General features: G+C 37.1%; 1 long non-coding RNA gene across 1 annotated transcript; it reads left to right on the top strand.

Annotated features, from left to right (window-relative positions):
- The first annotated feature begins 4,262 nt into the window (after window positions 1–4,262).
- Window positions 4,263–7,367, top strand: LOC105445296. The gene is made up of 4 exons (XR_004064085.1): window positions 4,263–4,342; window positions 5,608–5,750; window positions 6,341–6,450; window positions 7,275–7,367. It is a non-coding gene; the product is annotated as an uncharacterized LOC105445296 (long non-coding RNA).
- Window positions 7,368–8,573: the final 1,206 nt, after the last annotated feature.

Genomic DNA, 8,573 nt, shown 5'->3' with positions numbered 1-8,573 from the left:
ACACTTTTGTACACGCACTGTATATATATATATATACAGTGCGTCCCAGAAAAAACGAAACCGAGAACTATCGAAATTTTATCATAACTTAATCACAATTATAATTAATAAATGACACATATTTGGAAAGCTTAGATCCTCCTCTTTCATTTGATGCAACTCATATGATGCATATTTCACGCATAAGTGATTAAAAGCAATTTGACGAGAGGAAACCAAAAAGTCATTTGGCGGGCGGTATCTGAATTTCAAGGAGAAAATCACATTTCTAGAAAGTTCAATTCTTGCCCTTTCATATGACACCTCAATCTGGAAAAGTGAGCCAGGAATAACAAAGTTCTGTTTGTTTAAAGTAATGCTTGCGTTTCCATAATTTCATCAAACGAGTTCGTTTTCACTGGCTGCCTGCCGTTGCAACGAACAGAGTTGACAAAAGACTTAACTCCGTTTCGTTGAAGATCAGCCATGCATCAGATCTTTCGTCTTCGTTGTGCATGGCTGATCGTTTTTTTCTGGGACGCACTGTATATATATAGTAAGCATGGCTCCATTTCTGCATAAATGATTAACTTTTTATTAAGGACAAGAATTTATTCTCATAATCATGGAATAATCTTTGACACGCCTTTCATCATAAACGTTCATAACTGTCCCATTTTACCTTTGACCTTGAGGGTAATTCCATGCTAAACTTGTTACCATTGAAAGATTGAAAGTGCACTATAAAGCCAATACGTGTCACTGCTAACGTTTAAAGAATAAGTGAGTATGCTCTTATTTCCTTAAATGTCTTTCCACGGTCTTCGAGTATGACTTAAAAGACGTTTGAACTCTTCACCTTCCACCGAAAACATTTATTTACAGTGAGCATTTTAATGGATTTTTGAACCTCGATCTATTTATATTCGCTTCCGTGGTTACGCAGTAAAATCATCAGTCCCATTTGCATGTTTTCATGTTAGCGTACTTTCAACTTGCTTCAACCTAGCATACGTGGTCTGTATACTATTACTAGTTCATACAACGTTCCGTCATTACTTCGCTTATTGTTCTATTACGTAACATCAAAAGCTAGAATCCTAATTTTACAAAGAGGTAATGATGACGCGGTCGAAGAAGCAGCAAGACAATGCCGACGCAGCTGACACTGAGCCTGTATTTTTAATTGATGACCTTTGCAAGAGTTCTGGATTCTTGGAAAGAATAAACGCAGTCGTGCAAAAGGCGGTAGATGTTGCTATGGAGCGGGAACATCAGGCTGGCAAAAGAAATGGAGAAGCGAGAAATCAATCTTCGAGATCTCTTGGATGCAAGACTAGCAAATCTTCACGAATAGACCAGTTCACGGTTAGCACATTACTGCAATGACCCCGAATATCCACAGATCTTTAAAACATGAAGAGGTCCCACTTTGTACATATTTAAATAATCACTCCTACAGCGATGGAGGTGCTACATGAATAGCCTTTGTTCCCCCTTTTCAAAGAATACTTCCACCTGTGTATCATGGAGTGCATAAATGAATAATGATTACATAACTTTCATGAGCACGTATACAGTATTTCGTCTCCGTGTATTTCAAAATTTGTTCTGCAATGACCTTTATCTGCTCATGCTCAGACTGCAACCGTGAACTGTCTATTGACAGCAAACTTCGGCAAGTTCGGGCTATGGAGGTAGCGGTAGAAAAGAGCGCAACTAAGGTCAACGAACTTACCGGCCGACTCGATCATCAAGAACAATACTCGCGTCGAAATAATATTCGGATTCTTGGGGTGAAAGTGACCTCGGGAGAGGATACAGACAGCATTGCCTCATCGGAGTCAACCTCAACCCAAGCGAAATAGACCGGCGTGAAGTTAGAAAGATATTCGATATTCGATATTCGATATTCAAAGTGCGAATATCAAGCCAGTTTGATATTCGGATTTTCGGATATTCAAAATATCACAATTCAATGCACATAAACATATCTGGTATAAGCCTGTTTTAGGTACCGGCCATCCCCTATTGACCAGGACCATCATCTGTTGTCTGATAGATATGAAAACAACATACATTTTTATATGAGTTTTATCCCGGTCAAAAGGGGATAAGTCACATATCTTGGCAAAAAAGATACATGTCTATCTGTAAAATATAATTATTCCATGCATACACATGCCTTTTATCCCGGTCAAAAGGGAATAAGTCACATATCTTATTTAAAAAGATACATGTCTCTCTTTTAAAATATAATTATTCCATACAAATGCATATATCGGATATATGGGCCCTCTTTCAAAAAAGATACATGACTCTCTTTAAACATTCCATTAACATATATCGGATATATGGGCCTTTTTTAGATACCCATCCCCTATTGACCGGGACCATCATCTGTTGTCTGATAGATATGAATGCAACAAACATGTTGATATGACTTTTATCCCGGTCAAAAGGGGATAAGTCACATATCTTATCAAAAAAAGATACATGACTCTCTTTAAATATTCCATTCACATGCATATATCGAATGAATGGGCCTTTTTTAGGTACCCATCCCCTATTGACCGGGACCATCATCTGTTGTCTGATAGATAATGAATGCAACAAACATTTTTATATGAGTTTTATCCCGGTCAAAAGGGGATAAGTCACATATCTTGGCAAAAAAGATACATGTCTATCTGTAAAATATAATTATTCCATGCATACACATGCAAATATCGGATATATAGAGGCCTTGTTTTAGGTACCCATCCCCTATTGACCGGGACCATCATCTGTTGTCTGATAGATATGAATGCAACAAACATGTTGATATGACTTTTATCCCGGTCAAAAGGGGATAAGTCACATATCTTATCAAAAAAAGATACTCTCTTTAAATATTCCATTCACATGCATATATCGGATGAATGGGCCTTTTTTAGGTACCCATCCCCTATTGACCGGGACCATCATCTGTTGTCTGATAGATATGAATGCAACAAACATTTTGATATGACTTTTATCCCGGTCAAAAGGGGAAAAGTCACATATCTTATCCAATTAAGATACAGGTATCTATAGCACATCATAATTCCATACACATGCATATATCGAATATATGGGCCTTTTTTAGATACCCATCCCCCATTGACCGGGACCATCATCTGTTGTCTGATAGATATGAATGCAACAAACATTTTGATATGACTTTTATCCCGGTCAAAAGGGGATAAGTCACATATCTTATCCAATTAAGATACAGGTATCTGTAGCACATCATAATTCCATACATATGCATATATCGGATATATGGGCCTTTTTTAGATACCCATCCCCTATTGACCGGGACCATCATCTGTTGTCTGATAGATATGAATGCAACAAACATTTTGATATGACTTTTATCCCGGTCAAAAGGGGATAAGTCACATATCTTATCAAAAAAAGATACATGACTCTCTTTAAATATTCCATTCACATGCATATATCGGATGAATGGGCCTTTTTTAGGTACCCATCCCCTGGGACCATCATCTGTTGTCTGATAGATATGAATGCAACAAACATTTTTATATGAATTTTATCCCGGTCAAAAGGGGATAAGTTACATATCTTATCCAATTAAGATACAGGTATCTGTAGCACATCATAATGCCATACATATGCATATATCGGATATATGGGCCTTTTTTAGATACCCATCCCCTATTGACCGGGACCATCATCTGTTGTCTGATAGATATGAATGCAACAAACATTTTGATATGACTTTTATCCCGGTCAAAAGGGGATAAGTCACATATCTTATCAAAAAAAGATACATGACTCTCTTTAAATATTCCATACACATGCATATATCGGATATATGGGCCTTTATGAAACACCCCCCTGGAACATTATCAATAATGTTCTCAGAAAAGGTGAAAAGAAACAATTAGAATTAAGTAAGATCGTCTACAACGGAACCGAAATAAAAGACCCTCTCGGCAAAGCAGAGGCATTCAACTTTTTTGTGTGAATTTAGGGCCAGGCTTTGCGAGTAATCCCTGCTACAAATAACTATTTCCACTCGTTCCTAAGAAATTCAAATCCTCAATCATTATTTGTTGTACCTGTACATGAAACAGAGATTATTGATATCGTGAATAACTTAAATGTAAAAAAAGGTTCTGGGGGGTGTTTCATAAAGAGTCTCTCTTAAAAGTCTCTCTTAGTGTAAAATTTATTTTCCGTTTCATAAAGATCTTCGAAGACTCTCCTAGCGTATAAGAGTGACTTTATGTAAATAAAAAATTTGCATATCATTTGCATACGTCAACAGCGAATAAAACTTCACTTCCCGCCGCTGCAAGACAGTGCAATCTTTTGGGTAAGTGGACTTTAAAATGTTATATAATTTCGTCTGTATTTCTGTGTAAAGTGTAAATGACCAGTATTCGAGTCCCTGTTATACTAGTAATGATTTATCATGTACATTTTTTAGAGAATTATAGGAAACTGTATCATTAAATCATGTTTTGACCTCATTATTTTTGCCGGCCGATATCGTCTGCAAAATTTGCTCGGTCCCAAGTGTGTCTTTTGGTGTGTGGCCTTAAGGCTAAAAAATCGGCAGTAGGGTCAACACTAAATTCCCCCTCGACATCGTACCGTCTATTAACAGAATCATTATCCTAATCCTCGGCACATAAATCTCTCATGCAAGGCCTTGACAGTATTTTTGATAGCTTTATTGGTTTGTCAAGGCCTTGAAGCAGCACTTTTCTTGGAAGAAGAAGAGCTAGAGCAATTGGAACATGCGCCTGAGCTGAGCTGGCTGAGTTGAGCTTAACTAGACTAGTCAAGCATATTGACCATTATAATTATTCTAGGTTAGATATGTTTGAGCTCTTTCGTTTGTTACTCGTTCCTCTGATTTGGGTAGGGTCGGCTCCTCTCTAATTTAGAGACAGAAGCCGACCATAAAATGGCATAGGGTCTAGGGCAGATTAGCTCTGCAAACTCGGTGGCACGGATCTGACTAGATCTACCAAACTTATGCCCAAATAGGGTCTACTTGATTTTATCGGATGCATTTATACTCCAATATTAAGCCTAGCTAGGCTAAACGACATCGGCTCCACTTACAATACCAACTTGACTGTATAATCCATTTAACGGTCCCTTTTCACGAAATTACCGGTATGGGTCAAAATCGACATCCATGTTGAAAATCTTGCAGCCGTATTTTAAACTCTCACTGTGCATGACGTCGTCTAAATCTCATCCCTTCTAGTCTACGCGCAAGGCAAAATGATTATGAAGGAAAAACTGATAACGTCATTACGAACTTGTAGCTCGTGCACAGCTTTTCCTTCATTATCATTTTGAGGGATGAGATTTAGATGACGTCATGCGCAGTGAGAGTTTAAAATACGGCTGCAAGATTTTCAACATGGATGTCTATTTTGATTAAAAACACATATGGTCCCACAACTTTGATCATTTTATCTCTGTCACAGTTTCAATTTTATGTCACTTCGACTCGGTCCAAGTAGATAGAAAGACCATAGGTCTAAATTTAAAAAATGATTTTCAATTATTTTAAAAATATTTATATCCTTTTCTTTTTCTTTCAAATAAAACAAAATCTAGGTGGAGAAAAGAAACGGGGATGCCCATGCCGGTGAGTAGGAAGCATCGACATTGAGGGCTCCGAAAGGACTGGAGAAGAGTGTAAGCGCAAATGGCAGAAGATTGAATCAAAGGCTCCGAGAGTACGAGCCTCAAGTTAACAGGTAATTTTGTTGCAATTAATCTTGTAGTATTATAAAGTTACAATCCATTAGCGATATTATGTTTTGAGATGAATAGTAATTAGCATGAAACCAAAAGTCAATAATTTATAAAGTGCAGTTGAATGGGCAAAGTAGCGATTTCCTGCAAAGAACATGGAATGTGTATTTATGACCATGTAAAGATTACCTGATTACTATTTCTTGGGAGTCAGTAAGGGGTGAAAAGTCACAGGTCAATTTAAATATGCCAAACTATCTTGTAACCATGATAATGTCAGATCGCTAAAGGCATCTTAATCAAGTTTATTTCAGGGATAGGAAGAGAACTTCCTCCTATATTCCAGCAGTGCCAAAAAGCATCTTTATCTTTATGCCTCCGATCTGAAACTTGTGCAGCATTATGTTTTCTGGTTGTCAGTTCATCTATTTGTTCAAACATCATTGGTTTTAAACTCGTGCTGTGCCCTTTAATTTCATTCTAAGCACCTGTGTATAAGCAAAACAGCAAAAAACAGAATTCAACCAAGCTATCAATTTGTGGGTATATGTATTTTGTAAATGTTATGATTTCCCCCCATATATATCTGAAGGAGGTAGACCAGCAACACCAATGTCTTTCATTGACTCCCTAGTCCTCGAGATGCTGGATACAGAGGTTGTAACTTGTTGACGGCATCTAGAGCTCACAGAGGCAGGATTTGTAAGCATACATATTCAATTTTGAAGTCATACCTGATTAAAAAATATTCATGGCCAGTTTTCTAGTTAGTTTAAGAAGCTGGGAATTCTGGGAGGTCATTGTGACATTTGTGATATGAGTAGATCATACATACATACATAGCCATACAAAGGAAACGCAAGCAGAATACTTAAAAAGTTATGGGAAAAACTGAAATGTTTGGGTTTAGTCTTTAGTATTTTTCATTTTTTTAATGTAATTTTATTAAAATAATCCATAACATGGTTATGAATCAGTATAATTGTGGGACTAAATCTTAAAAGTTCTGATGATTTAAAAAAAAGCTGTTTTTATCTCTGTTTACTTTCCTGTGTCACATATTATTGTAGGCAGCTGAGATGTCCATCACATTTTTATATTTGAGTAAACATGAATCAATGTCAACATAGCATAAGTTCATCGTGTCAAATCAAATCCATTTAAACTCAGTTTTGCCATGAAGAACCATAATATTTATAGGGACATATAGGAACAACAATTTTGCATCTTGTTCCTGTACCTGTTTTTGTAATTACTGTGAGATTTAGTGCCGGTCATTATAGCATGACCTACAAAAGGATGGATGCAGTTCCTGACAAATTTAGGGCAGAAGTGGTAGATTCCCGCTCACACCCAAGCCAAGCTAACGTGTAGTTGCTCGTTACGAATCTTTCAGATATTGATCTGCATAAATGAATTTGTTTTACATACCCAATTTATACATATTTTTTTACATAGTTGATTTTATCTCGACAAAGTTTGTTAGATGATAACTCTTTTTTTTTTAAATCTCTTTTAATTTAAAGGACATTGAGGAGGATAATGCTGCTACCAGCATGCTGGAGGACGTCATTGGAGGTGTAGAGGAAGAGGAAGGGGCCTTGGATGAAGGAGAGGCGGTAGAGAATCTAGAAGAGAAGAGGAGGAGGAGGGGGGGGGGGGGGGGGGAGACGCTGCACAAGTTGTGAAGCGTATTTGTACAGCCGAGGCTTGTTGAAGTGGGGGAAGAGCGGAATTTGAGCTTGCAGGATATCCTGCATGTGCTCCAGGAGCATTTGTATTTTTAAATTGTTTTTCATTGTTCTTATTATTTGTAAAGGATTTTGAAAACAAATGTTTTCTATGACGCAAGATCAAATTTGGCTCTTCCTTCACTTCGACAAGCCTCCTGTTTTACCAATACAAAAATTGAATGTTGAGTACATTTAAAAAATGATTTTAATTCCCTCGGCAATATTCGTCTTCATACACAATCGTTTCAAAATAATTTTGCAGTAATGAGTTTTAATGACATCCGCTTTAACCTCGGTATACAATTTGAGTGCAATGCCTTTCCAATTTTGAGGGAAATTCCTTGATAGAAGTTCTTTGCCATAAGAGTAAACTTGATGAAATTTTTGAGCCAAAGATAAGTAGATTGTAAATGAGAAGCGAGGAGATTTCTTTTTTTGTGTGGTCACTTTGCTCTTAATATTTGAACAGGGTTTTTCTAATGCCAAAGAGGTAGCCTTGGATTATCATCTAATTGGGGAAAGGGTGTTTAAAAATGAGGCCCACTACCTGTAATGGTTTCCCTGTTGCAGGCAAAAACAAATTCTATAGATCATGAGTTACACCACTTTGTATTTTCTGTCTGCTAAAGAGACACAGCACCTTTAAAGTTGGTAGCCCTCATTTGCACACCCTCCCCAAAATATAATATTGCATGGGTAAAGCTCTTTGGCATGAGAATACACGATACACTCCATGGAATTTGATGAAAGGAATGCAAATGAGAGCTGCTGCCTTGAAGAGGAGTTTTTAGTTGGTAGCCATTAACTACGTGTTAACTTTATATTAAAATGAGCTGTGAAGGACACATTTTAGCATTTGTACACATCAATATCCTGCTTCTTGTAATGGCCAGCATTAAAGTGATTCAGTCTGTACTCGGCACAAAACGACTGTCCAGTACAAGGGTCTGAAATATCAGACTATTTTGTAGTTGTTATTTTTCCTTCTCCACTTGTAGATATAACTCCACCTTGAGGCTAGTATCAATTCTAAACTTTTAAGAGGCGATTTTAGTTGGTATTGCTCTTCAAACCATAAGATTTGCACCATAC

This window comes from Strongylocentrotus purpuratus, unplaced genomic scaffold, assembly GCF_000002235.5.
Source record: "Strongylocentrotus purpuratus isolate Spur 01 unplaced genomic scaffold, Spur_5.0 spur5_contig_835, whole genome shotgun sequence".
In the NCBI taxonomy this organism is placed as follows: domain Eukaryota; kingdom Metazoa; phylum Echinodermata; class Echinoidea; order Camarodonta; family Strongylocentrotidae; genus Strongylocentrotus; species Strongylocentrotus purpuratus.
This window is presented reverse-complemented; position numbering and strand designations above follow the sequence as displayed.